The 27,665-nt window shown below is 40.2% G+C and overlaps 2 long non-coding RNA genes across 2 annotated transcripts in view; both read right to left on the bottom strand.

The window, feature by feature from the left end:
* LOC116552641 overlaps positions 1 to 5,169 on the bottom strand; it is a 7,939-nt gene extending 2,770 nt beyond the window's left edge. Inside the window, exon 1 of the long non-coding RNA XR_004269476.1 lies at positions 5,084 to 5,169. This is a non-coding gene — a long non-coding RNA (uncharacterized LOC116552641). The remainder of the gene's footprint in view (positions 1 to 5,083) is intronic.
* Positions 5,170 to 7,956: 2,787 nt separating this feature from the next.
* On the bottom strand, positions 7,957 to 27,665 carry LOC116553019. Its single transcript, XR_004269598.1, has 3 exons — positions 27,631 to 27,665; positions 20,153 to 20,155; positions 7,957 to 8,104 (listed from the first exon to the last, which is right to left on the bottom strand). It is a non-coding gene; the product is annotated as an uncharacterized LOC116553019 (long non-coding RNA).

Raw genomic sequence — 27,665 nt, forward strand, 5'->3', positions numbered from 1 at the left:
CACACACACACATCGCTTTTAATTAAACAGCCAGACCAGATGGCACTAAGGTTTAAGATACTTTACATGTAGACAATCCTCTTAGACTCATACTCAGAGCTTATTTACTCTTATTTTATGTGTAATTCTAACAGAACTTCATTATGCAACTTCCAACCTTCAAGTAGAATAGGAACAGCAGAGAGAACAAAAATGGGGCAAAATAGGTAGATATACTGAAAGCACTGAAATCTGAGAGCTTAAATGCCCGACAACCAGGTAGAAGAAAAAGAAAACACTATATATAACAAGAAAAGAACATTTTGGAGCCACTAAATTTAAGAGTAAATAATCCTCTGTGCCTCCATGGATCCTGGCAATGCTGTGAAATAGCACAGTACAATCCCTCCTGTTTTCAGTGATGACCAGTCTGAATCATCGCGAAGTCTAGATTAAATTCTGTATTTTGTGTTTAGGAAGCATGAGTGTAAGTATTCTAGCTAAGAAAAATTTTATTTATTTATTTATTCTAGATAAAATGTTTAAAACTTCCAGACAAGATTTGGCTTCTAGGAATCACAGAGTTTTAGAGTTGGAAAGCATCATAATAATAATGATTATTTTTTTGAGACAAGGTCTCACTGTGTTGCCCAGGCTGGAGTGCAGTGGTAAAATCCTGGGTCACTGCAGCCTCGACCACCTAGCCTCATGTGATTTTCCCACCTCAGCCTCCCAAGTAGCTGAGACTATAGGCATATGCCACTATGCCTAATTTTATTTTTTTAATTTAATTTTTTTATAGAAATGAGATCCTACTATGTTGCCAGGCTTGTTTCAAACCCCTAGACTCAAGCAATTCTCCTGCATTGACCTCCCGAAGTGCTGAGATTATAGGCATGTGTCACTGTGTCCATCATGATTTTAATAAGAATTTTATTTATGAAGTGGTATAGGACAGTTACCCTCTCTATTGAGCTAACCAGCCAGGTGTGACATTCTGTTACCCATCACTTGAAGTTAGTGAACTAGACAGAGGAAGACTTTTTGCCATTCCAGTATTAGATGAATCCTAAGATCCTTTCTAAAATTGCAGAGAAAGAAGTTAGAGGCAAAGAAAAGAATTCATTGATTGCCACACATAGCATATGTCCACACTTCCTTCCTACTTTGTAGGACCTTCAATGGTCTTATACTCCCACCACATCCACAACGTTCCCCCCACCTTTCACCTGCCCCACGCTGCCTATCTTACAGGTCCAAATGTATTCCTATTCTTTAGTCTAGCTTCGGTGTGCCAACTTGTCCAAGAAGTTGTCTGGAACCTACAACTGAAACTCATCTCTCCTCCTCCAGACTTCCATAGGCTGTTACTAATGATCTCATTGTACTTTTAAATTCAAATCTTATAGATTTTTCCTCTTTAATTATGGTTTCTTCCTCTTAATAGCCTGTCATTTGCTTGAGGACAGAATCTGGATTTGATTCATTTCTGTGTCTTCAATAGCACCTGGCATAGTCTTTCACACTTAGTGGGCCTTTTATAAGTGCTTGTTGAATGAATGACAGAGAAAGCCTTCACATTTGTTATCACTACGTTGATAACTACCTTTACTTATCTTTTGCATTTGTTATTGTTACATTGCTGACATAGCTAATTAGGGCCTACAGGGTGAACACTGTAGTCCCTAATACTGAATACTGATAGAGGCATTCATATGGAAAATTAGTACTCTTACTCTTTCCCTTAGGAGAATAACAACTTTCCCTTTTCTTAAAATGTGAGACCTGAGAGTAATGGTCTCTGTCAAATGAAGAGAAAGTCATTGAACACCGTAATGCAGCATTACACTCGTGACTATAGCTTCAAAGCACATTTGTTTGACACTCTGGTTCATTGGGTCTTAACAAAAGTAGTCTAATAACATATTTGTGTAACATACAGAGACTTCAAAATGTGCACAAACTCTTGGCTGTCAAATGGCAGTCCAAATGGATGCTATTATCCTTGTTTTTACACGAAGGTTCTGAGGCTCATTGAACTAATGTGAGTTCCTCAAGGTTACACAGGAAGTAGCAGAGCCAGGGGCATTTTTTGTCAGCTCTGTCTAGCGTGAAAACCAGCAGAACATTCAGAAATCACAAATTCAAATGCTTTTTGTTTGGTTCAGCCTGAGTGCTCTCTCCCATATATGAACACTCACAGTAAGAATTGATTCTACTACTTTTTGCATTTTCTACCCGGAGATGTTATTGTTATTTAAAAATACGGAGACAGTGTAACAGTTCATTAGTTAAGTTAGGTCACAGTACCCAGATACATGGTCAAACACCAGTCTAAATATTGCTAGGAAGGTACTTTTGAAATGAGATTAACATTTAAATCAGTAGTCTAAGTAAAGCAGATGACCCTCCGTCATGTGGATGGGCCTTCTCTAATCAGCTGAAAGCCTCAAGAGACAAAGACTGAGGCTCAGACTGCCTTCGGACTTGAGCTGCAATAACTCTCCTCTGGGCTTCTACTCTGCCTGCCTGCCCTACACATTTCAGAAATGCCAGCCCCCACAGTTGTGTGAACGAATTCCTTTTTCTTGAGACGGAGTCTCGCTCTGTCACCCAGGCTGGAGTGGCATGATCTTGGCTCACTGCAACCTCCACCTCTGAATTCAAGGGATTCTCAAGCCTCAGCCTCCTGAATAGCTGGGATTACAGGCATGCACCTCCATGCTGGCTAATTTTTGTACTTTTAGTAGAGATGGGTTTCACCAGGTTGGCCAGGCTGGTTGGTCTTGAATGCCTGATCTCAAGTGATCCGCCTGCCTCGGCCTCCCAAAGTGCTGGGATTATAGGCATGAGCCACCATGCCCAGGCTATGTGAACTAATTTCTTAAAATAAATCTCTCTCTTCCTCTCTGCACAGTTCTACTAGCTTTGTTTCTCTAGAGAACCCTGACTAATATAGACTGCTCCTAATTTATGAGGATAATTTGTTTTATAAATGTATTTAAGCTTAACATATAAGAAACCATGAATTTATAATGATCCAAACCTTTTTCAACAGAAAAAATTACCCTACCGAAAAACAAACAACCAAAAAAAACCTAAAAAAATTAGTAAGTTGGACGCCACTGGAAGTAACTAAGGTTTCAACTTCCCATTCTGAAAACTGACCATTAAAAGGAAAGAGTTAAGCATTTATTCAGTTCTTCCTGTGCGTATTATCCTGCAGGATAACCAAGCCCTAATTGAGGAGGGAAAGTTCTCCTTTACAAAAAAATTCCAGCCAACAAATATGGAAGGATTCATAGAGCTAGAACTGTTTTCTAACATCGATTGTAATAATCAATTCAGGTAATTGTCAACAAGAAATGAAACCACGAGATGCAAGGTAGATGAAGAACTTTACAGTGGTTTGATCATGCGGACATTCCTTGAATTCACTCATCAATTTGAGTATCACTAAAAGTGGGACAATCAGACATTGTAAACCTCCAAGTACAAAGATATTTACAGCAAACAGAACCGTCTAGGAAGAATTCTTATCAAAAAAGATGAAGCCGCATCAAGTCTTTAGCTAATGTCAATGCATTGGAAATATGGCAGATAGAATAAATTAAATCAGGGAATAAAACAAATAGACCAACTCCCAATGGGAAGGCAACGAAGAGTGAGAGGAGTGTTACTCATCATTGTACTGGGGCGAAAGGTATGAACTGGGGCTGTCTCATGTAAAACTTGAGGAGTGGTGACTGTAAGCACGTGGTACATTCTTCTTTTTTTTTTTTTTTTACATTTGCAAATAATTTTATTTTTATAAAAGTTTTTAGTAAGATGAAATTAAATTTTCAAAAATGACTGACCTGGTTTCTGCAATAAGTCAATGCCATGAGGCAAAGGCAAGAAAGACTGCTCTAGATTAAAAGAGAGCTAAGAAACCTTAGGACCAAATGTGATGAGTGGACCTGGCTTGGATTCTGATTTCAACCATTAGGGAAATATGGTACCATTGACTGGGTTTAGAAGATACCAAGGAATGCTTATGTCACAGATATTGTAAGAACATTGAGGTAATGTGAGAAGCTATCCATATATTTTAGAGATGCATAATGAAATATAGAGGGGTAAAATGACATGATATATATGATTTTCCTTAAAATATTTTATTGAAGCATAGGTTAGGCTAAGATGGCAAAATCTTGATAATTGCTGATAATTTTATGGAGATATCTATAATTTTCTCTATTTTTTAGTAGATCTGAAAATGTCATAATCAAAATAAAAAACTAAATCTGAAAAGAAACATTCTCTCTCTCTCTCTCCTTTTTTTTTTTTTTTTTTTGAGATAGGGTCTTGCTCTGTTGCTCAGGCAGGAGTGCAGTCATGCAACCACAGCTCATTGCAGTCCTCCCACCTCAGCCTCCTAAGTAGCTGGGACCACAGGTGTGTTCCACCGCAGGCTGCAGGTTTTTTTTTTTTCTGTACAGACAAGGTCTCCCTATGTTGCCCCGGCTGGAGTTGAACTCCTGGGTTTAATTGTTCCTCCCACCTGGGCCTCCCAAAATGCTGGGATTATAGGTGAGAGCCACTGTGCCTAGCAGAAAAAAAAAAAAAATCTTAAAAACCAACATATTCTATGGTTGTTGGGTCTAAGAACACAATTTGCCTATTTAAACTATAATTTACAGAGTAATGTTAATATCTAATATATATCGTACTTGCTACATGAAGCTCTAAGCACTTTATATGTTGTAGTTCATTTAATTCCATAAGCCCTGGAAGGTAGGTATCTACTCTTATCATTCCCACTTTACATATGAGGAAGCTGAGGCACTGAGACATTAGCTACCCAAGATTACATGTCAAGTGAGTTCAGAAGCTAGAGTTTGAGGTAGGCAGCATATCTCTAGCATCCATATGTATTCTTATCCAGTCTACTATTTTATGCTTAATGTTAATTTCCAAGAATAGAGTAGCACTGATTTCTATGTGATATAAAACAATGAATTGAGATGAAGAAAAGAAACAAAGAGCTTTATTTATTTATTTTTTTTTTAATTTGAGATGGATTTTTGCTTTCGTTGCCCAGATGATCTTGGCTCACCACAACCTCGGCCTCCCGGGTTCAAGTGATTCTCCTGCCTCAGCCTCTCGAGTAGGTGGGATTACAGGCATGCGCCACCACGCCCGGCTAATTTTGTACTTTTAGTCGAGATGGGATTTCTCTATGTTGGTCAGGCTGGTCTTGAACTCCCAACCACAGGTGATCCACCCGTCGCGGCCTTCCAAATTGCTGGCATGAACCACCGCGCCTGGCCAAGAAAGAGCTTTCTTTTACGGGGAATCTTAGACAAAATTTCAGAGGAGATGAGGTTTGCCTTGGCATGTTTCTCTCCATCTCTGTGGGCTCCTACCTCTATCTGCACCTCTCCTCATGACCCCAAATGTCTAGTAACTTTAGGCCTTTCTCATTCCTCTGATCAGAACTGGCTGACCACGAATGAAGCTCCACATGCCCATTTCACTAGATTCTAGGCAGTGTGGGTCTGGATTGGGGCCTGGATGTTGCATTTTTAATAAGCACTCAGGTGATTTTGATGTAGCTTGTCACACTTTTAGAAACGGGGCTGGGCTGGGCGCTGTGGCTCACACCTGTAATCCTAGCACTTTGGGAGGCTGAGGTGGGTGGATCACCTGAGGTCAGGAGTTCAAGACCAGCTTGGCCATCATGGTGAAACCCCACCTTAAAAAAAAAAAAAAAGAAAGAAACGGGGCTGGTGTTTCACTACCCATAAGTCTGCATCATACCCTACCCTATATTCTACCCAAAGTGAACTACCGTTCTCCATTCTAAGAACTTAATCTCCAAGTCAAATTTCAATTCCCTGTTCCTTACTTTAACATGAAAGGAAAGCAATGGGATCGAACAAATGAATTCACACTAAAACAAGAATAGCTAATATCAGCTGCCTGAAAATTCCCAGAATTGTTTGGATTTTAAGAAGAAGATAATTTGCAACCAATTTAAAGATCAATTAATGGCTGAATGAACTCATTCATTTAATTATTTGACAGACGTGTGTTGAGCACATACCATGTGCTGGGCACTGAGAATATAAAGGAGAATAAGGCATGGCCTCTGGCTGCAAGTTGCTTGGACTAGAGTTGGGAACAGAGACCAGGAACAAATGATTCTAACAGTAGAAAAGTGACCCTATGGAGTTTAGGACAGGGTGCTATGAGGTCACAGAACAGCGTTTCCTAATCCAGAGTGGTGGGGAAAGTGAGGAAAGACTGTGCTGAGAAGGAGGCATATCGGCTGATCCCTGCAGTTGCCTGCAAAAATTCCAGAGGCTACAAAAGGGGTGGGCTTACGTAAGAAACTGAGATTACCCAAGAAACACCAGAACAGAGAGAGACGGAGGAGGATAGCAATAAATGAAGCCTGAATATATGGGTGGGGGCCTTTGTAGAAATTGAGGCATGCCTGGGTCAGTCCTTGCGGGTAAATGGGAAGTTCGGCTCTCTGGGGGCTTTTCCTTCTTCCCTCCAGCCGTATCACCCATGGGGAGCCTAGAAAACATCACAGAAAGGAGAGAATGGCTTAAGTAAAATTCCAGTTCCTTTCTGCCTTGAGAAATTAGGAGATGCTTGGAGGAGTGCTGCTGACAGCCTTTGCTGTTCCCTGGCAAATGGCTAAAAGGAGCCTACAGGGAGTGTGGATTCTGGACCAGCCTCAAACAAGGCTGCTAGCTGAGTCTGGAGGGAAGCTGCTAGAAACTTCTGAAAACCCCAGTAAGAGGTGAGGTGAGTAGCTGTCTCTGTCTGCCCTAGACTCTTGGAAATTACACCTTCAATTCTTGGAAAATTAAACCTTTTTTAGGTTGGCTGATGGTAATGACATGGCCCGGTTTTCCTTAGGTATTTACTTTTGTGGCCTTCAGCCAACATCCCAAAGTCAGTCTCCTGGGTCAGGCCAGGACACTAGTCCCATGTCTGCTGATTCTGCAGTAGAGACTGGAAAAATGCGCCCATTTGATCCTTGCAGGCTGGAAGCACTTGCATCTCCTCTGGCTCCGGGCAGAGGCAAACTGATTGCAGTCTGTTAGTGTGGAGGCTGCATTACGAAATGCTCCCCCAAAGTCCCTTTGCCTTTCTTTCAAACACTTGCACAAGTAATAGAGATTCATTTTAGAAAAATTGGAAATTTTACCCAAGCATAAAGAAGAAAAATTTTGCAATTTCTCAGGGTTTAGGACTGTGCATGCAAGTTTAGGACATGTGCTTCTAGACATACATAGGCACATTATAGTTTTTGTACTGTTGTGAGGTCATATAGCATACGCTGTTCAGAAGGTAGCTTTTCTTAATATTGTATGATTATTAGCCTATTACAGTGTCAGTATATTTGTTGCTATGATGGGGACGTAATATTCCATGGTAAAAATCCACCATATGTTATTAAACTATTTTCATTTTTGAACATTTAGCTTGTCGCCAATGTTTTTTTCTTTATTCATCTTTGTATACACTTCTTGTACACTTATTCAATTTTTTCCATAGAAGAAATTTTTGAAAGTGGACCTGCTGGGTCAAGTGTCTTCAAATTTTAAAGGCTGTACACATATATATCTAATCAAATGGCCTTATAACTTGTACGAATGCTCACACCTGGCAGCAGTCTGAGAGTATCATCTTCTATCATCACCATTGTCATCATCATCTTCTTCGCTAATGTTTAATGGGCACTTAGTATGGGTCTGGCAAATATCCAAACATTTTATTTAGACCAACTCACTTAATTGTCACAACTCTGTGGTAGATACCATGGTTACTCAACATGTACAGTGAGGAAACTGCAGTACATAATTATATTTAGAAAACAGCAATGTAAGACTGGGTGTGGTGGCTCATGCCTGTAATCCCAGCACTTTGGGAGGCCAAGGCAGGTGGATCACCTGAGGTTAGGAGTTTGAGACCAGCCTGGCCAATGTGGTGAAACCTCTCTCTATTAAAAATATAAAAATTAGCTGGGTGCGGTGGTGCATGCCTGTAATCCCAGCTACTCAGGAGGCTGAGGCAGGAGAATTGCTTGAACCCGGGAAGTGGGGGTCACAGTGAGCTGATACCACTCCACTGTACTCCGTCCTGGGTGGAGTGAGATCCTGTCTCAAAAAAAAAAAAAAAAAAGAGGAAAATAGAAATGTGTAAGTGAAAAAGGAGGAAAAGTAATTTCTTCATCTTCAAACCCATTCTCTGTAGAGTAGCCACTGTTAAAAGTTTTGTATTTTTCTAAATGTTTTCTATGCACATGAAAACATATGTGTGTGAATATACCCTTTTTCTTTAAAACCACAAAAGAGATCATACTACATAGATCATCACATTCCTCGGCAACCCAGAGTTTTCTTCGAACAATATTTCATGGCCATATTCCCATGGCCATGAAACTTTGTTAGAAGTTCATGCAGATTACCTCATTTGCAGGTGCATGGCATTCCATTGCATGAATATACCACACTGGTTCATGTGTCTCCCTCACCTTCCCAACCAGGCTGTAAATTTTGTATCTCTATAGCATAATCCTATGGCTCTTAGCAAAAGTCTGAGCTCATAGCAAGTGAACACTGGATGGGAAAAAAGTTGTTTTCTCTAGAGTGTATGTTTTCACCCAAAAATCCAACTATATTAAATGGAACTGCTAATTGGAGAAAAGCTACCTTCGGCAAGTTATAAATCTCTAGGTTTTAGTTAATACCATTAGCAACTGGCTGCAGTTGAGTTGGGGGGAATCTTGGGGAATCTTATTGATGAGTATTTTTGTGAAAGTTGTAACACCTTTGAAGTATACCAGTTAGTTGTATCATCAAAAGCATCTGGAGTAGAGAGGAACATCATCAGAAAGGCATTCAGGGGCCTGGGTTCTGGCACTGAATCTGCCAGGTGGTATCCTGAGCAGGGCCCTTTTCATTTCTGTTTCTTTTTGCTTTTACATTAGTGGTTTGGATTGAAAGCCGTGGGGGCTTTTTCTAGCTTTGACATCATATGAATTTATAAGCCAGAGCAAAACCGACTTTTGTGAGCCATACGGTAAGAATGGGCCTGACAGCTCATGTTCTCTAAGGAATAATTTTAACTCTTGGTTTGTACACTTGACATTTTTTGAGATAGAAAAATAAAGAAAGGAGAGCATATGATACGGTCTCAGAGTGAGAGTGAGAAGTGAGCCAAATCTGCCGTATGGTCTCCCAGAAACAGAGACGGAGAAAATCAGTCCTTGCTATTTGTTCTTTCCTACTTCAAGCATTTTCCAAACAGATCTGCAACCAAGATTTGAAATGCTCTGTTATGAGGACCCAGGGATACACGAAGTAGGGTCATATGTAAATTTACTTATTTTATTTAGAAAGTGAGAAAAAGGTGTCAACTTGTACATACACTATGATCATAAATACATAAAATGTGTACTTAGAACAGCAGAAAATGCAGCAAAGTGACATAGTATAATATGGGTAATGGGATTACGGGTGGTTTCTATTTTTTTTTCTATACTTTGCTATATTTTCTCAGTTTCCCAAGTGAATAGGCATTACTTTTAGAATCAGAAAAATACAACTAGGCTGGACACTGCGGCTCCCACCTGTAATCCCAGTACTTTAGGAAGCTGAGACAGGAGGATCTCTTGAGACCAGGGGTTTAAGACCAGCCTGGGCAACACAGTAAGACCCCATTTCTACAAAGAATAAAAAATTAGCCTGATGTAGTGGTGCATGTCTGAAGTTTCAGCTACTCAGGAGGCTAAAGTGGGAGGATTACTTGAGCCTGGGAGGTTGAGGCTGCAGTGAGCCATGATTGCACCATTGCACTTTAGCCTAGGTTACAGAGCAAGACTCTCTCCTCCACCAAAAAAAAAAAAAAAAAAAAAAAAAAAAAAAAATCAGAAAAAAAAACATCAAATATTAATAAAAAATAAGCAAAGAATTACACTAAATGCTGGTAGAGATCACTTTGAGGAGTTAATATCATCATTATCTTCTCTTTCTTTTCCTTCACTCCGTTTTTCAAGTTTGCTTAACAAATGTGTATTAATTTTAGAAAGAAAAACAACCCCACTAGGGCGGCTGTCTACTCCAAATTCATTCTCTCCCTCTTCCTTTCTAGTAGAACCCTGATTTTGTTGGAAATGTCAATGTGACCAGCAAAAATCTATACCTTCCAGTCTTCCTTGCAGATAGAAGTAGACATTCAATTAAGTTCTGGCTAATGAAACGTAAGCACACATTGCTGGGTGGGTCTCTCATCTAACTAAATGGGGTTGTGCCTGTTTGCCTATGCCCTCCTTCTCCTTTCCTGGCCTCGAACTCAGATGTAAGGTTTGGAACAGCCAATCTTTAATGAGAAGACAACCTCAAGGATGAAGTAAACCTGATAGGGCATAAACAAAGGTGCCTGTAATATTAGGGGCATGTTGGAGCCACTACATCTGATTCAGCCACTTTTTTTCAACATCAGAGTGAAAGAAAGAGAGCAAACTTCCCTTGATATTTCAACCACTGTAGCTGTTAGCCATAGCTGAGCACAATTTCTAATGAATACACTCACTTAAGAAAAAAGAAAAAAAAAAAACCACACACATTAATTCCTAATTACTGCGACCATCTTAAAAAAAGATTTTAGGGGCAATGCAATCGAAATTCCCTTAAAATTAAGGAAATAAAAGGTAATGTTCTACTAAAAATTAAGAATGGCTCTGAAGATCCAACACATCTAATGTGTTTCACATTGTCAACGTTCCATGCATGGTGACAAATTCATTATTTTTTACATTTGGGGGCAATAAGTTTGTTAATACACCCCAGCAACTAGGAAGTCAATGCATCACCATATGCCTGAACTGAGACCATTTGTCACGGTTTACGTTCTTTCTAAAGAGTGCAGAACAGACCCTGACTTGTAGAAGCATCAACGTGGGGACAGTTACTTGAAATGTTGGTTGGAAAACATGTTAGCAAATGGGGCATGTGAGTACAACCTGTGAAAGGATAGGCCTCAACCCCCTGTTAAGCTTCCTGCTGCAGCTCCCTGATCAGTAGCAATGCTGTAACCACAGGAGGTTTTTCAGGACAAATCCTCCTATCCCTGATTTTCTCATTCAAGAAGTTCAGGCTGGAAATGAGGGGAAAGGAAAGATCAGGAACAAAGAAAGATGCAGGGTCAAACCTGCCATAGCCAAAAGGTCCTTGGCAATTTATTAATTACTCCACTGCTCCTTTTTTGCAGGTGAGCAGGTGAGGCCTGGTACCTCCAAGGAAGTTAGTGGCTGGGCTAGAATTAGAACCCCCTACCCCCAGGCTGATGCTCCAAGGTGTTGTCTGTAGAATCAGGAATGCAGATGACAACCAAGCACAGGGTCAGCTGACACAGAGGTGTTGGCAGTATCAAGTCAAGGAGGGATTTGCAGCCATTTTTCTGGTAGTTCAGTAGAGGCACCTCCACTGAGGAAAAGAAGTTTGGGCTGAAGGTGGTGGCTCAAGCATGTACTCCAGCACTTTGAGAGACTGAGGCAGGATTGCTTGAGTCCAGGAGTTTGAGACCAGCCTGGGCTAGATGGTGAAACCTTGTCTCTACAAAAAATACAAAAATTAGCCAGATGTGGTGGTACACGCTTGTAGTCCCAGCTACTCAGCAGGCTGAGGTTGGAGGATCCCTTGAGCCCAGGAGATCAAGACTGCAGCGACCCAAGATGGCACCACTGCACTCCAGCCTGGGTATCAGAGCTCTCTCTCTCTCTCTCTCTCTCAAAAAAAAAAAAAAAAAAAGAAGAAGTTTGGATAATTTAAAGCCAGAGTGGGCAGAGAGACAGAAGGACTAATCTGTTGATTCATTTTCTCAACTCTCACCTTCCCTGTGGACCTTGGCTTTCTCTCTGTGGCCTCATTCATCACAAGGCTACCTGCTGCATTTTTCCAGCCCTCTATGCCCAGGGACTTCCTCTCTACTGTGTCTAGGAACAATTTGTTTCCATAGGATAGTTTTCTTTTGCTACAATGGATGTAAAAAATCTCTCTGCTTTTTCCAGTGAGAAACAAAGTCTTCTCCAAAGGATGGTGAATTTCTGACATGTTCAGTCATGTATTGGGTACTGTGGGGAGTTGAAATAGATGTACGAGACATGCACTCTTTTTTTGAGGTGTTTCAGATCCAGCCAGGAAAGAGAACACAAGGGAAGTGACTAGGATTTACAAACTAACAGAATAACCTTCTTTTGCATATGAAAAACTCATCAAGGAATTCTGCAAAGCATCCTTTGCAATACAAAGACCAAAGTTAAACTGTACTATTTTTTAGCTTTTAAAAAAAACTTCCTAGATCAAGTTCTTGGCAAAGTTCCCACCCCTACCCATCTAGACCAAAACCTAGGGTTAGATGGGGGGAAGATTGGAGGTGGATTATTCTCGTTACACATAGACAAACTCCAAGGTGATATGGTGGAGTGGGGCAGAGCTAGTCTTCAAAGTGAGGGGTACAAGAAGATTCAAATAATGTAGATATAATTTATAAGAATGTGCATATGTGTATATATAAGTATATACAAATGTATACTTGTTTGAAAACACACACACGAGTACTAAAATTATCTTCACTGACAGGAATGCATGGTCAAAGGCATGCGGAAGCCACTGGTTTAGAGAAAGGGCTTCAGAATTGCCTAAAATGTATAAAGTTGGGAAGACGATATTAACCTCTTAGGGTTACAGTGAAGATTCAAGCAAAGTGCTTGGTATAGTTTTTCCTGCCAGTTGGTAAGCTTTACAAAGACAGAACTCATGTCTGTTGTGTGCATTTATTGTGTCTCTCAGGCCAGGCATAGCATCTGCACGAAGTAGGTGCTTTACAAATATTTTTCAAATAGATGAGTGGTCTGTAGGTATATCCAATTATTTCCATGTTAACTAAACCTTCACCTGTATCTGTGCTCTACAGGCAACAAAATTGAAGTACACAGAACTGAGAATAACATTATGAAAGAAACAGCCTACAGCTCACCCTCTGTATAATAATAGGTAAATCATTCACAAACTTGAGTAATTTATTATTAGAAACAAACTATTTACAACACACCTCATGGCTGATGATGATTCACCAGCATGCTACAAACCCATGGTTTTGAACCACCGCTATAACCATAACTTATTACACTTTGTGATCTAATCTGATTGGATTTTTTCATGAGACGCACTTATAACAAGCTCTGAATAAACAGTGCTTCTTTATAAAACCAATAATGGACTGGGTGTGGTGGCTCATGCCTGTAATCCCAGCACTTTGGGTGGGCTAGGCGAGGTTCGGTTGAGGACAGGAGTTTGAGACCAGCCAGGGCAACACAGTGAGACCCCTGTCTCTATAAACTTTTTTTAAAAAGGAAATTATCAGTGGGTGGCAAACACCTCTAGTCCTAGCTGCTTGGGAGGAACACTTGCCCCCAGAAGTTCAAGGCTGCAGTGAATTATGATGGTACCACTGCTTTCCAGCCTGGGCTGTAAGAGTAAGACCCTGTCTCAATTTTTTTTTTTTTTCAAAAAGACCTATAATGGGTAAATAAAAGAAAATGAATATAAAGTCTAAGAGCAGAAGAGATGTAGGTTAAGTACAGAGAAACATTCTTGATAGTGAGAGTTGTCAAACCCAGTCTTGCTGCCATTTAAGAAATCAAGTATTCCCCTTTGGCCCCTAGCTCTTCTGGTTTTCCTCCTGATTATGTGTATAATGACTGCTGCATGTACGTTTTTGTCTCCAAAATTCTATAATATTCATTTTCTCCCTCCCCCAATGGCAAACAGCTTTTCATGGATACATTTCCATGATAAGAATGTCTTTATCAATTCTGACAAACACTCCAGATTCCAAATTCCACTGCCACGTTTCCACTGAGCCACTATGGGACAATTTTAAGCCCTCCCTTGGAGCAGCACGCTTTTTCCTCCCTGGGTCTTCCTGATTCCTCCAAGCCAAGTCCTCTTCTTCCTAGTGTCTCCTGAGCTTTGTGTTGTACGCCTGTCAACTTCGAATTGCAGTTGAGGCCACCAGGCTGGCAATGCATCAAGCAGAGAACCAGAAGATTCCAGCATATGGCTGGTGTTTAATTAAATAATGGCTGAGTACAGAGAAGCTTTGAGGAAAAAAAAAATATATATATATATATATATATGCACAGACAACTTCCTACGATCTTGGGAGGATGTGAAATAACTAAAATCTTTCTTAATCCTGGTGTTATAAAACCCTTATATGGAACACTGCCAGCCCAGGAAAGTCAAAGTCGAAATGAACTGTATAACAGAGGTAGATAATACATGATCTCAATCATTTATTATTGTATCTCAATCACTAGTGTTTTCAGGGAAGATGACGTCATGAGAAAGAGACTGTTCTTGTCACTCTTGGGCAATACTTGTCGGTGTCTGCCCTCTAGTTCTCAGGAATTGTTCTAATCAAAGAGATTATGTTATTTTGTACTACCTGAAAGTGATGGCAGGGAGAGACAGATCTCAAAAACATGACTTTTCTGCACCCACCTTGCTGAATCAACCTGTTGCTCTGTGTGGATTCTGGGCAGCTATAAAGTTATAGTGTAAACTCAGGACGAAGAGTTGGCATCCCTGGATTCTACTAATCCCACTCTTTCAACCTAAAGGTTTTTGCATGACAGTCTGAAATTCCCTTGTCTCTAAAATAAAAATAATGGTTCCTCCTCTTACAAATCTTCAGGAAGATTAAATGAGGTACCTGGCACTCACTAAGTGGCTTCTGAAATGTATATGGATATCGGAAGAGACTGGGATGCTTTAGGGATAATTCCGAACTGTCTTTGCTTCACCCAAATAGTTTTGTGCTTGGAACCCATAATATCTTTTCTTTGTGATTTGACCCTAATCCTTCTCTATGGAACAAAGAGTTTCTTGCTTCTATTCCTTTCAATTATCCCTTGCATTTCATCTGGCAAACCACAAACACATTTTTCTACCAGGGATTTTTCCTCCTGTGTTCTACCCTCTTTGCAAACACAACAAATTAAAGGATTTTTTCTCCTGTATTCCACCCTCTTTAAATGCACAACATGGTGGTGTGCGCCTGTAATTCCCCAGCTGCTTGGGAGGCTGAGGCAGGAGGATTGCTTGAACTCAGGAGTTCAAGACTAGCCTGGCCAACACAGTGAAACCCTGTCTCTAAAACAAACAAACAAAAAAAAAACCTCCACAATAAATGATTACTTTGCTTGTGCAGCATCTATTTCCTAGGCAACCTCTATTAAGTTTGGCCTTCTCATTTGTCCCCCAGACTCTGCCTCTGCATAGTGTCCCATCCAACAGAATCATGTAACTGACCCTAAAGAGCTTTGAAATGTTAAACAACTCATCACACATCCTAAACATTCCTTTTAGGTACTGAATTAGGTTGTTAGGGCCGTCCTAACAAAATACGACAAACTGAGTGGCTGAAACAATTGAAATTTATTGCCTCACACTTTTGGACGTTAAAAGTCTGCGTTCAAGGCATCAGCCAGGTCATGTTTCCTTTGAAAGTATTGGAGAAGGATGTATTCTAAGCCTCTCTCCTAGCTTTTGGTAGTTCCTTGGCTTGTGATTGCATAACTCCATTCTTCACATGCATGCATATCTGTGTCAAAGATTCCCCTTTTTATAAGGACACAGTCCTATTGGATTAGGGGTCCACCATACTCCAGTATGACCTCACCTCAACTAATTATACCAGTAATGACACTATTTCAAAATAAGATCACATTCTGAGGCATGGTGGGTAAGGACTTCAACATATGAATTCTGGGGGGACAAAATTCAACCCATAACAGACACTACTTTTTCTTTCCAAATTTCTACAGCATGTGGCAGCTGTCCAACCTTTCTTGCCCCTTCCCCTCAACACCCCCCATAAATGTGGCTAAACTGTCCTAAGCCATCTCTTGCCTCTACTTATTTTCACCTTATTTGCTGGTAGTGGCTTTCATTTACCACTATATTCCAGATACTTTATGTGTGTGATTCTAAACCTCATTTATATTAACATTATATCTACTTTTTTATTAGAGATGGGGTCTTGCTATGTTGCCCAGGCTGGTCTCAAATTCCTGGGCTCAAGGCATATATCCATTTCTTAGTTGAGAAAAAAGGCTTAGGAAGTTAATTAATGCACAAAATGCTAAGCAGGTTGGGCATCATGGCTCACGCCTGTAATTGAAAACTTTGGGAGGCCGAGGTGGGTGGATCACTTGAGGTCAGGAGTTCAAGGTCAGCCTGGCCAACATGGCAAAACCCTGTCTCTACTAAAAATATAAAAAAATAGCCGATGTAGTGGCACACACTTGTAATCCCAGTTAATTGAAAGGCTGAGACAGGAGAATCACTTGAACCTGGGAGGCAGAAGTTGCAGTGAACTGAGATTGGGCCATTGCACTCCAGCCTGGGTGACAGAGTAAGACTCTGTCTCAAAAAAAAAAAAAAAAAAGAAAGAAAGAAAGAAAACAAACAGAAAACACAAAGCGCTAAATAGCAGATAGTGACAGAGGGGAAATTGAGTGAGGCTTTTCCGGTACAAAGTCCAGGCTTAGTCCAACTCTGTACCGGTGTCTTCCGGAATATCAGGAGATGTTCTGGCCAAATCACGATAATTTATTTTTTCTCCAATGGGGCATCTTATTCAGAGGAGAAAATCTGAAAGGCCTTTGGATTAAACAGATGTTTATGGAGCAACTTCCTAGGCATGCAGTTCTAGCAAAGGAGAGAGATGGGGTTGGTGCAACAATCGTGGGTTTACTACTGCTCTTTAATAGCTGTGAAAAAACAGATAGTAGGAGGTGACACATCTAGAGTTGAATTCAAATCCTGCTTTTTACATGGATTAACTGCTTGGCCTTGTGCAAATTCGAACTGTTCTGTGAACCTCCACTTCCTAATCTTTGAACTAATTTTAGATGTGACTATCTCATAGGGGAGCCTGAGGATTAAATGATATCATGAATAAAAGATATCTGGCATGTAGCGAATTCTTGATAAATCCCCATTTATCTCCCTCCCTTTCCTCGCCTTGGAAGTGTTTGATTTGGGTCCTTCCCAAAGCTATCATCCAAATTAAGCCAAAATACTGCATTTGCTTTAATACAAATTGTGCATGCTAGGAGAATAATAAATTAAAATAAACTAGAAAAAGGGAGTCCTAAATCCATAAGGAAACAAAAATAAGGCAGTATTTGAATGTCGAAGGAACCTCTTGGTTCTAGCTGGCAAGCCATTTCACCAGGTCTTAATAGCAAAATCTTAAAACATTAGGTAGAACCTTGAAGTTGTGCAACTTATAATTCCATTAAAAGACAAAGCTTTATTTAAAAATAAGATATAATTAATGAAGGTTTAAAATACATGCAAATAAACAGATCACGCTGTAGAAAGGTAGGCAGTGGGGGCAAATGGGAAAAAGGGGGTAATAGGACCTCAGTTCCTGTTTTTTTGTTCTTCTCTTTCTTTCTCTTAGCCCTGAGGCCAAATACTCTTGGGAAGAAATCATGGTTTCTTCTGGGCTTATTTCCTTCCTGGTAAATTTAAAAAAATTTTTTTTTAGTGACAGGGCCTTGCTCTGTTACCCAGGCTGGAGAGTAGAGAGTAACGTGATCGTGGTTCACTGACTGCAGCCTTAACACCCTTGGCTCAAGCAATCCTTCTGCCTCACCTTGCTAATAGCTGGGACTACAGGTGCCAGCCTCCACACTCAGCTAATTCTCTCATTTCCTATAGAGATGGGCTCTTGCTATATTCCCCAGGCTGGTCTCAAACTCTTGGGCTCAAGTGATCCTCTTGCCTCAGCTTCCCAAAGTGCTGAGATTACAGGCATGAGTCACTGTTCCTGGTCTGCCAAATTCTTAGTTTTAGTTCTTATAAGATTCTAAGACTTCCTTTTATATTGAAAAGATTGTTTTAAATACCGAAAAGCTGCTTCCTTCTTGAAGAACAAATTGAATGAATCAGAAATCAAATGAACCAGAGGCTTGGAGTAACTCAATGCCAGCTACTCCAGCAGTCACTTTAGAGTCTTTTTAGTTTTTTTCCTTTTTTTCCTCTTCTCTTTCTCTTCTCTGACTTTATTTCTGTTCTTATTTGTTGTTGTTGTTAGGATTGTTATTATTTGCTTTTTGTTCTCATTCTCTTCCTTTCTCTTGGAATTTATTTTTCTGTCCTCTATTTCTATTAATCTTTCCTCCTTAGTTGGCTCTAATATAGAATTGAAATGTAAGTGAAATATTTTTAAATGAATGTTTACTTCATAGTCTTTTAAAATTTTTGAAAACTTTAAAAGGAGTCCAAGAGACAGGAATATGTTATATTCTTAACTTCAATATTAGATGCATTGAACATTTTCTATTTCTCTCTCTGAAAAAGCTAAATTCATAATAATTATTTTCATTACTTTCTTGTGGTGCACTAATTTTTTTTCTCCACATATATATTTTGTCTATTCAAATATTTCTTGAGTGTCTTCTGTGTGCCAGACACTCATGTCTTTGTCTATATATAGACAAAATATATATATACAAATGTATATGTCTCATTATATATATATTCACTGATTATGTATATAATTATTATATATCATATATATTATATAATTATTATATATAAAATATATAATATATATAATTACATATCCACTGATTATATATAACATCAGTCAATATAAGTTATATATATAATCAATGAATATATATGATAAATTCAATATATATATTGAATATATTATATATATTTTATGGGTGTGTGTGTGTGTGTGTGTATATATATATATATAGAGAGAGAGAGAGAGAGAGAGAGAGATAATATATACAGAGTATATACAGTCCCATGAAATATATACATTCTATATATATATATTTTATATATATATTCACAGGAATATATACATACATATGAACATGCCCTTTTCTTAATGTGAGCTTCATCTGAACTAACCTTATTTCTTTCCCTTTCATGGGACTATAAGTATATAGTATATAAAGGGAAGGTTCTTAGAAGCTACCTGTGAATTTATGGTGTTTCTTCGTTCACTTTATATTTTCCTTATAAAAGTGAAGATGGCTTATTGCTCATAAAGGAAACAAAGTTGCTCTGAAGGGTTTTCAAATCACATATTTGAGAGAAAATATAATGTTCTGATAAAATAAGAACCAAATTAAATTAAAAATGAACATCAAAACCTGAAAACAAAGTAACTGGGATTATCTTCGTGTTTGTTACAGATACTTAACAATCCAAAGGCAAAACAGTGCTCATTGTCAAAGCTGGCAGGGCAGGCTGGCCAGGCCCTCCTCTTCAGTTTTCTACAGGAGAAACTGAAATTGAATTTCTCACATTTTCTTCTCAAGTTAGACACCATCAGACTTTCACAATCAATGGACTCTGTAATTTTTTTGCTTTCAAGCTTTGTTTTTGTTATTTCTTCTAAGCCTCTCCTGTTCTACCCTTCAAGTCTCCAACATACTTTGTTCTGGAAAAATAACTACTTATCTTTTAACACAAATCATCTTATCATTGGTACCTGAGTCTAAGATGAAATTAACCATTCAACATTATTCAAATATTTCTTGAGCATCTTCTTCTGTGTGCCAGACGCTCATCTCTGAGGACTCCTGTACCCTATGTGGACTTCTAGCACAGCATCTGCAAAGGTTTCTTATCCTTCATTGCCTAAGTCATGCCTGACCCCTCTTCCTGCTGTTGGGCAGCAAAGATCAGAGGGCAGGGTCATGACATTCATTTCTCTTAATTTCCACACAGGTCCTGATGGAAAGAAGGGGTTCAGTAAATGTTGAAGTAAATACCTAAGTTTTTCTGAGCTTGGGAAATGGAGAATAATAATTCAAAAATTTTGGATATAGACTAATGAACAGGGTAAGAAACATATAATTCAACATCAACAGAGTGAAGGGAGAGCAAGCAGTGTTCTGGGGACAGATGCACCAAGCTGTGGGACCTCAGGAATCTTCAGTGAGTTTTCAGTAACTTTGTATTGGATCAGGTCAGATTTGAAGATTGGAGATTAAATTTTTGATGAGGCATATGGCAGGAAATAACATCAGTGATCATCATCATAGCCTACCCTGTGTGTCAAGAACTGCCTCAAGTGCTTTTGGTGAATTAACTCATTTAAATAGCCCCCAAAAATTAGAGGCCCAATCACTATCCCTGAGGAACGAAGAGGTGGCTGAACTTAATCATGGCCATACAACTAGCAAGTGTAAGAGGCAGGATTTGAACCCAGGCTCCCAGGTTTGTTGTTTTAATTCTATGTGTTCCTTATTCTGCCTCAGAGTTGGTAATCGTATGTGAAGAGCTGGTATGTACAGAAATAATAATGTTCTGAAGTCTGAACAAATTCAATGGGGTTGCCTTGACTGGGTGCAGTGGCTTACATTTGTAATCTCAGCATTTTGTGAGGCCAAGGCAGGAGGATTGCTTGATGCTGGGAGTTCAATACCAGCCTGGGCAACAGAATGAAACCATATCTCTCAAAAAAAAAAAAAAAAGAAAGAAAGCCAGGCATGTGTGGCATGCACCTATAGTGCCAGGTACATGGGAGGCTGAAGTGGGAGGGTTGCTTGAGTCCAGTTCAAGGCTGCAGTGAGCTGTGATCACACTGCTGCACTCAAGCATGGGCAACAGAGCAAGACCCTGTCTCTTAAAAACAAAACGAAACAAAACAAAACCAAAAGGCAAAAAAGTGGTTGCCTTGAAAGGAAAAGATTTGCAAAGAATAGGCTAGACTGGAGTTAGTCTTATTCCTCGTGACAGACACACACACACACACACACACACACACACACACACACTATTGCATTTTCTTCTTTTAACCCTTGCTCGAAAGTCAGTCTCTCCTGTGAGTTGCAATGACAGCAACATCAGAAATGTACCAGTAGCCAACTTCATTATACTATAGTGTTGCTGACATTTTGCATTTGGAGAATTTGACTAAAGACCACTTTGGGCTTCTTACCTTAAACCATTGCTTTTTTTCTCAAAGAAGGTGATGAGAAATTAGTAGGTAAGACAGAGTCCTCACTTTCTTCACCAGGCAGGACACATGTACTGAGAGAATTGGAGCCATGATAGGGAGCAGTTTGTCTCTATGTAAAGTCTAGTGGTCTCTCCCCAGTGTCCCTTAGCCAGCCTCATACCATTGTGCTTTTCTTCCCTAGTGGAGTGGGATCCCGCAAAGGAAGGCCAGGCCCCTTTGGCCAGTGGGCCCCTGGGGCACTTGGCTGCATCACCACCAGCCGGATGGAGGGCTGGGCCTCGAGAGTGGCCTCGGGCGCATACTCCTTACTGGGATCCTTGCCTCGGCAGTCATATAGCACGCAGGAGATGAGGAAGACCAGGAGCAAGATGATGTAGCTCGCAACTAGGATGATCAGGTTCAAGGTGACAGGGTCGATCTCCAAGTAGAATTCCATCACTTCTCCCACGGTGAAGAAGCGGGTCTAGAGAAAGGCAATTGGGGTCAGTTTGGGCATTGCAGAGAGCAGATCTTAGAGCATCGGAATAGCTACATTGGCTCTGGAGTAAAAATACATTAATCCCTACTGCTCCAGGAGACCTCGGGGATTAAAGCTGCTCGGTTTAATAACTTAAGCTTGCTGTTAATACCACAGCCACCAAAACACAGAAGCTGTCTCTCATCAGTTAACCTACACAGAGAGAGAAAGAAAGAGAGAGAGATGGCTCATGAGTTACTGGATCATGGTGTGTAACTGGAGCATTCACATAATTCAGCATCCACACAGACAGTTTGGTGAGCAAAAGTAAGTGCTGTTAATAGGCATTCCAAGATAACAGCTAAAAAACTGGATTGTCCTGGACAATTGTGTTGTCTTGGTATAAGGGATGTTTAGTACCATGTATGGAGTGATTTGCATGGTCAGGTCAGTAGGCTTTGAAAGTAGATGTGATTCTTCAACAAGAAGAAGATACTAGTGCCTGATATGCTCACCCTTTCTTCATTTGTTGCTGTGTTTCTCATTAGTTAATTCAAAACTGCTTTTTGAGTCCTTACTCCCTGTGTTTCAGATACTTTACTAAGCAAAGCAGAAATGGCAGTGATAAGACAGAGAAGCAGGTAGTCTAGCAAGAAAGACAGCCTTTAAACAGATAATTGCACAACTCACCATTTAAGAACAGTGGAAATAAGTTTATAAGGGACAAATAGAGGGTAAGAGGAGAGTGTGTCCTAATGTGGGTCAAAGAAGCTCCCATGCAGAAGCGACATTTAACCTATGATCTGAAGGATAAGTAGCATTTAGCTAAGCAAGAAGAGGCAGGGATGATTCTTCTAGCGGCAAAGAACTGCGTCTATGAAGATCCGAGCGGAAAGGATCCTGGGAAATGGCAAGCACAGAAACAAGGGCAGTGTGACTGAAGCATAAAGAGAATGGGGAGGAGGAGGTGGGAGAGGCAGGCAGGAGCCAGAAGGCACAGGCACTTGTGGTCATATTCAGGACTTTAGATTTGATCCTAGAGCAATGGGATGCCATTGAATGCTTTTGCGCAGGGGAGTGACACTATTGAATTTGCATTTTGAAGAGAACCCCTTGGCTGCCTCCTGGATACAGAAAGACAAGTAAGTCGAGAGGAAGATCAGATATTGGTCAGATTGCAGTTATTCCTAGATGTATAAATCACTGTCCCTCCACAGTTGTAGCCCTTCCCCAATAGCCCTGCATAGGACTACCTCATGGGCATGTGGCCTGTGCAGCTGCACAACAGTCCGTGCTCAGAAAGACCTCACACTTGGCTTAATGCTCTGCTGTTGCCATCTTGAAATTCTTGACTTTTTAACATATATACTTTTGGGCAGATAGGGCATCAGTAGCTTTTTCTCCAATAGCTAATAGGACTTTTTGGATACTCCTAGTTAAAGGCCGAAGCTCCCAAAGGTCTGCTGGTTTCTTAGTGTTAAGCTTCAATGGGCTAGTGGTTTCTGGTCAGGCTCTTTTATATCCAGCTTCCATGGGAACTGGAGGGTTTGAAGATGTAGTATGGGGTTCTTATGCATCAAGAGACTTTTTCCAAATAGTATCTTCCATGAGTCTATGGTCCTGGACTAACTTATGTAATTATACTCCAGAAGATGCATGGTTCTGAAATACTATAGATTTAGGGTCAACCTTATTGGAATCTGTGGGGCCTCTTATCGGTACAGATACCTGGATCAAACCTAGATCTATTGAGTTAGAATCTTTGGGGCTAGAGTCTGGGGATCTGAGTTAATAAAAATCTTCATGGATAATTTTGATCTGCAACCAGGATGGAGAATCATGGCTAGAAAAGCAGAAAAAAAGGATGTGAAGAAAATGGGCCAATATGTGGTCACCAGGGCGTTGGTGATCTGTGAAGAGCTATTCCAGGGGGCATTCAACATAGAATTCAATACTGTCCAAGGTTTGAGTCCAGTAGATTCAGAGAACTAATTTTGTGCTTGCAAGGATAAAGCTTTTTCTTCCTGGAGGCAGATCTACAGGAAAAGTCCATTTATAATTGGAAAGTTTCTTGGTAAGCACAGAATCGCACAGCAAGTAGAGTTGTCTGTTGCATCTGTAAGTCACGTGCAATGCACCAGACAGAAGCAAGGCTTTAAAAGGCATTATGTACCAGATGCCTACTTTCTTTTGCCCACTCGGGACTCTAGATTCGTGACTTCTATAGTAAACTGAGTCTGGATAGCCCAGGTACCTCCATGTGACAATATTTATGGGAGTTATTTGGTGACTTTAAATAGATGACACACAGATTGGTTAAAATTGACTCTGAAATGAGAACTACACAAAGTTTTGTCCACATTAGATTAAACTGAAATATATGCAACAGATCTGCTCTATTGAGTGGAGTTTTCATATCAGGTCTGGGTTTCTCTGTGTAATGGTGATAATCCTTAATCATGGTGTGTGATCAGGTCTAGCCTCTCTTCTTAGATTGCTCCCATTCTGCTGATACCCGTGGTGTTCCAGAATGTTTTGTTCAAGGCTTTGGTTTCAGTATCTCATTACTGTTTGCAGACTGTTTTTTGTTTTTCTTTCCACTAGTGCTCAACGTTCATTTGAAGTCCAGTCTCATGAAGGCTTCCGTTCCTTGCAATGTCTTCGGTGAAATGCTGGCTGCTTGTTTTACTTAATTAACCTGGATAGCTCCTTTATTCATATCGGGGCTAACCTCACCCGTCTTTCTTTCTTTGCTGCCTTTAAGTAACTTTCCTCTTGTGCCATCTAGTGGCCAAACCAGGGGCTGCTAAATAAAGAAAAGAACTCGGCAATAGGCACACTGGGACTAATCAGCTATTACTAATCAGCATGACAGGATGACATAGGTGAAAACAGTAACAAGCTGCATTTCAGTAGAACCCCTCGAGGTAGTTTGGACATACTCATTCCTTTGTCTACCAAAAATATGAATTGTGCACTTGCCATATGCTAGCAAGGTACTAAGCACTTTGGAGATTGATTATGTGGTAAATACTGAAACCACACTGTATAACCAATGCAGAGCTCAGAGGGAAAAAGGAATTCTCAACCCCATTTTTTAAAATGAGAAAATTGAAGCTTAAAGAGACAGTGGAATTCTAATGAGCTTATTCTCATTCCCTTTCTCCCTCTCCCCCTTCCATCTCTCTTTTCTACTGCATAAAATATAAATAAAACGTCTACAGGAATACCGTATTCTATAGAGCATTCAAAACTCATTGGACAGCTATTCCATGGGTATTCAATTATTCACATATTTATTTGCAGTGTAGTCCATTTTGATGGCTGGCCTGGAATATTACTTAATAATACCAGATAAATATGTGTTCCATATAAATGCATTTTTCAGTAAGTAGAATTTATCACCTTAAACATAAACATATTTTTATATAACAACTATTCTGGATGAAAATTTATCTCTGGTATTTCAGAGTGCCTTGCTTCCTTGATAAAATACAGTATCCCAAGAGCTTAAGTGTCTTAGAGAAGTGCTAAGTTTTAACAACTTCAGCAGTAAAAATATTATAAACTTAAATTATAAAAATCATTGGGGCTTTGATTATTTCACAGTTTGAGGAAATTCAGGCACAGGGAAGAGACTTTCTTAGGTCCAAACAGATAGTAAATGACAGAACAAGACATTAAGGCAATGTGTTTGAATTCTAGCCTAGTTTTTTTTCCCCCCTGCCCTGCCACTGGAACTATTGACTATATAGGTGAAAAACAAAAGAGGGAAAGATGCTGTAGATTCTGGAAAAGTGAGAAGGGGAATAATGAATAAAACCAAATGCTAGCCATCTATATTTTCAAAAGTCCACTTAACCTTTAAATTTGTGCTAAGAGGACATAGCCCAACTGTCAGCCTACCACCCTTCTCAGCTTCCTACTTGTAATCGGGTGGATGGCTCACCTGGAGCCTCTGAAGAAATACTGCCACATTTTGTCACAATTTCAAAGTCCTTCCTTACATCTGTACTGGGTTGAATAATGCCTCCCCTCAAATTCACCAACCTGGAATCTCAGAATGTGGCCTTATTTGAAAATAGGGTCTTGATTAGTTAAGGGCAAGATTTTCCTGGAGAAGGGTGGGCCCTGAGTCCGATGACTGGTATCCTTATAAGCAGGCCGTGTGAGGGCACAGAGGCACACAGAGGAGATGCTATGGAAAGACGGAGAGGTCGGAGGGAGGCATCTTGCAAGCCGTGGAATGCTGAGGACTGTAGGCCACCACCAGAAACTGGAAGACAAGCCTGGGACAGACTCTCCCTCAGAGCTTCCAGAAGTAACTAACCCTGCTGACACATTGATTCCAGACTTCCAGTTTCCACAAGTGTGAGAGAATAAATTCCATGATTTTAAGTCATCCATTTTGTGGCGTTTTGATATAGCAGTCCTAGGAAACAAACATACCACCTATCTAATGTGTGGATAAAATCAGGTGTGGAGTGGAGCAAACCATGCGGTGTACTAAGCTCTTTTAGATCTTCTTCTATTTTATTTTGGCACTTGCCCCTTACAGACCTGAGCTTGCTTCCTGGCCCTTTCTTCTCAGGTATGGCTCCATGAAGAAAATGCATGAGATGAAAGAAAATTACTGTATGTAAAATTTACTTCTATAAAAAATAAAGACCTTCAGTTTAAAATAGCACTTGGCTGGAAGCCCCTGATGTAGCCTTTTATATCTTCCCAGTAAAATTCCTCAGAAGACACAGAAAAAAAATAAAAACCTACAAAACAATGAAAAACAATGTAGCAGGGGATAATATTTTTAAGATACTGTGGTGTTACTTCTCCCTCTCCTTCCAAGACTTATTTGAACCAATTTCTCTTCTCCTTCATCATTCCAAGATTTCTAAGGGTACTGACTCTCAGGAGAGATACAGCCTGGAAGAGTCAAGTTCATCCTTCTTGAGCTCCTTTGTAGAATTCTGTACACTTACACCAAAGTCTGTAGACTTTCAGTCAGGCATTGTGGGGAAAACAAAGGTCATTTTTAGAATTATAAAATATTGGCTTTGTATATCAAGAGGCCAAAAACATAAAGTTTATATAATAATGTAACAGGCCAAAATATAGGAAGGAGAAAGTTAGGAGTGTGAACAGTCTTCCTATTCTTTTTTTTTTTTTTTTTTTTTTTGGAGACAGAGTTTTGCTCTGTCACCCACGCTGGAGTGCAATGGCATGATCTTGGCTCACTGCAACCTCCACCTCCAGGGTTTGAGAAATTCTCCTGCCTCAGCCTCCCAAGTAGCTGGGATTACAGGTGCCTACCACCATGCCTGGCTAATTTTTTGTATTTTTAGTAGAGATGAGGTTTCACTATGTTGGCTAGGCTGGTCTTGAACTCCTGACTTCAGGTGATCTGCCCACCTTGGCCTCCCAAAATGCTGGGATTACAGGCATGAGCCACTGTGCCTGGCCAGTCTTCCTATTCTTAAGGAAGATTTGAAAAAGAAATTCCAAGGGGAGGCGACAAGAGCTTAGATGTTAGCATATCCCTAAGAAGACTCTTCTCCCCAACATTCACCATACCATCTCTTAGGAGAAAGACTATAGAATCATCTAGATGGGCACTCCAAGGCAGAAAGGCTTGGGCTTTGATTACATAGTATATCCTTGGAAGACTGCCAAGTTCCTCAAGAAGTCTCATGCCCTATATAACACTTAGTGGCAATATGCTGGAATAGCAGAGAACAATGTCTGAGAAAGGTAGCTAACTAGACAAACCAGGGCTACCTTACTATTGAAGGCATATGAAGATGGTGCAGGAAAAACAATGAAGAGTTTCTAAGACTCTGAAATAGGATTGAGATGCAAAAGGTGAGAGATGGGTCTTGCACGGTGGGCCACGCCTATAATCCCAGCACTTCGGGAGGCCAAGGTGGGTGGATCACCTGAGCTCAGGAGTTCAAGACCAGCCTGGCCAACATGGTGAAACTCCATCTCTACTAAAAATACAAAAATTATCCATGCATAGTGGTGCACGCCTATAGTCCCAGCTGAGGGAGTCCCAGTTCAGGAGGCTGAGGCAAGAGAATCATCTGAACCTGGGAGGTGGAGGTTACAGTGAGCCAAAATCACACTACTGCACTCCAACATGGGTGACAGAGTGAGACTC

Source organism: Sapajus apella, unplaced genomic scaffold, assembly GCF_009761245.1.
Source record: "Sapajus apella isolate SASKATOON/1434 unplaced genomic scaffold, GSC_monkey_1.0 scaffold12, whole genome shotgun sequence".
Classification (NCBI taxonomy): Eukaryota; Metazoa; Chordata; class Mammalia; order Primates; family Cebidae; genus Sapajus; species Sapajus apella.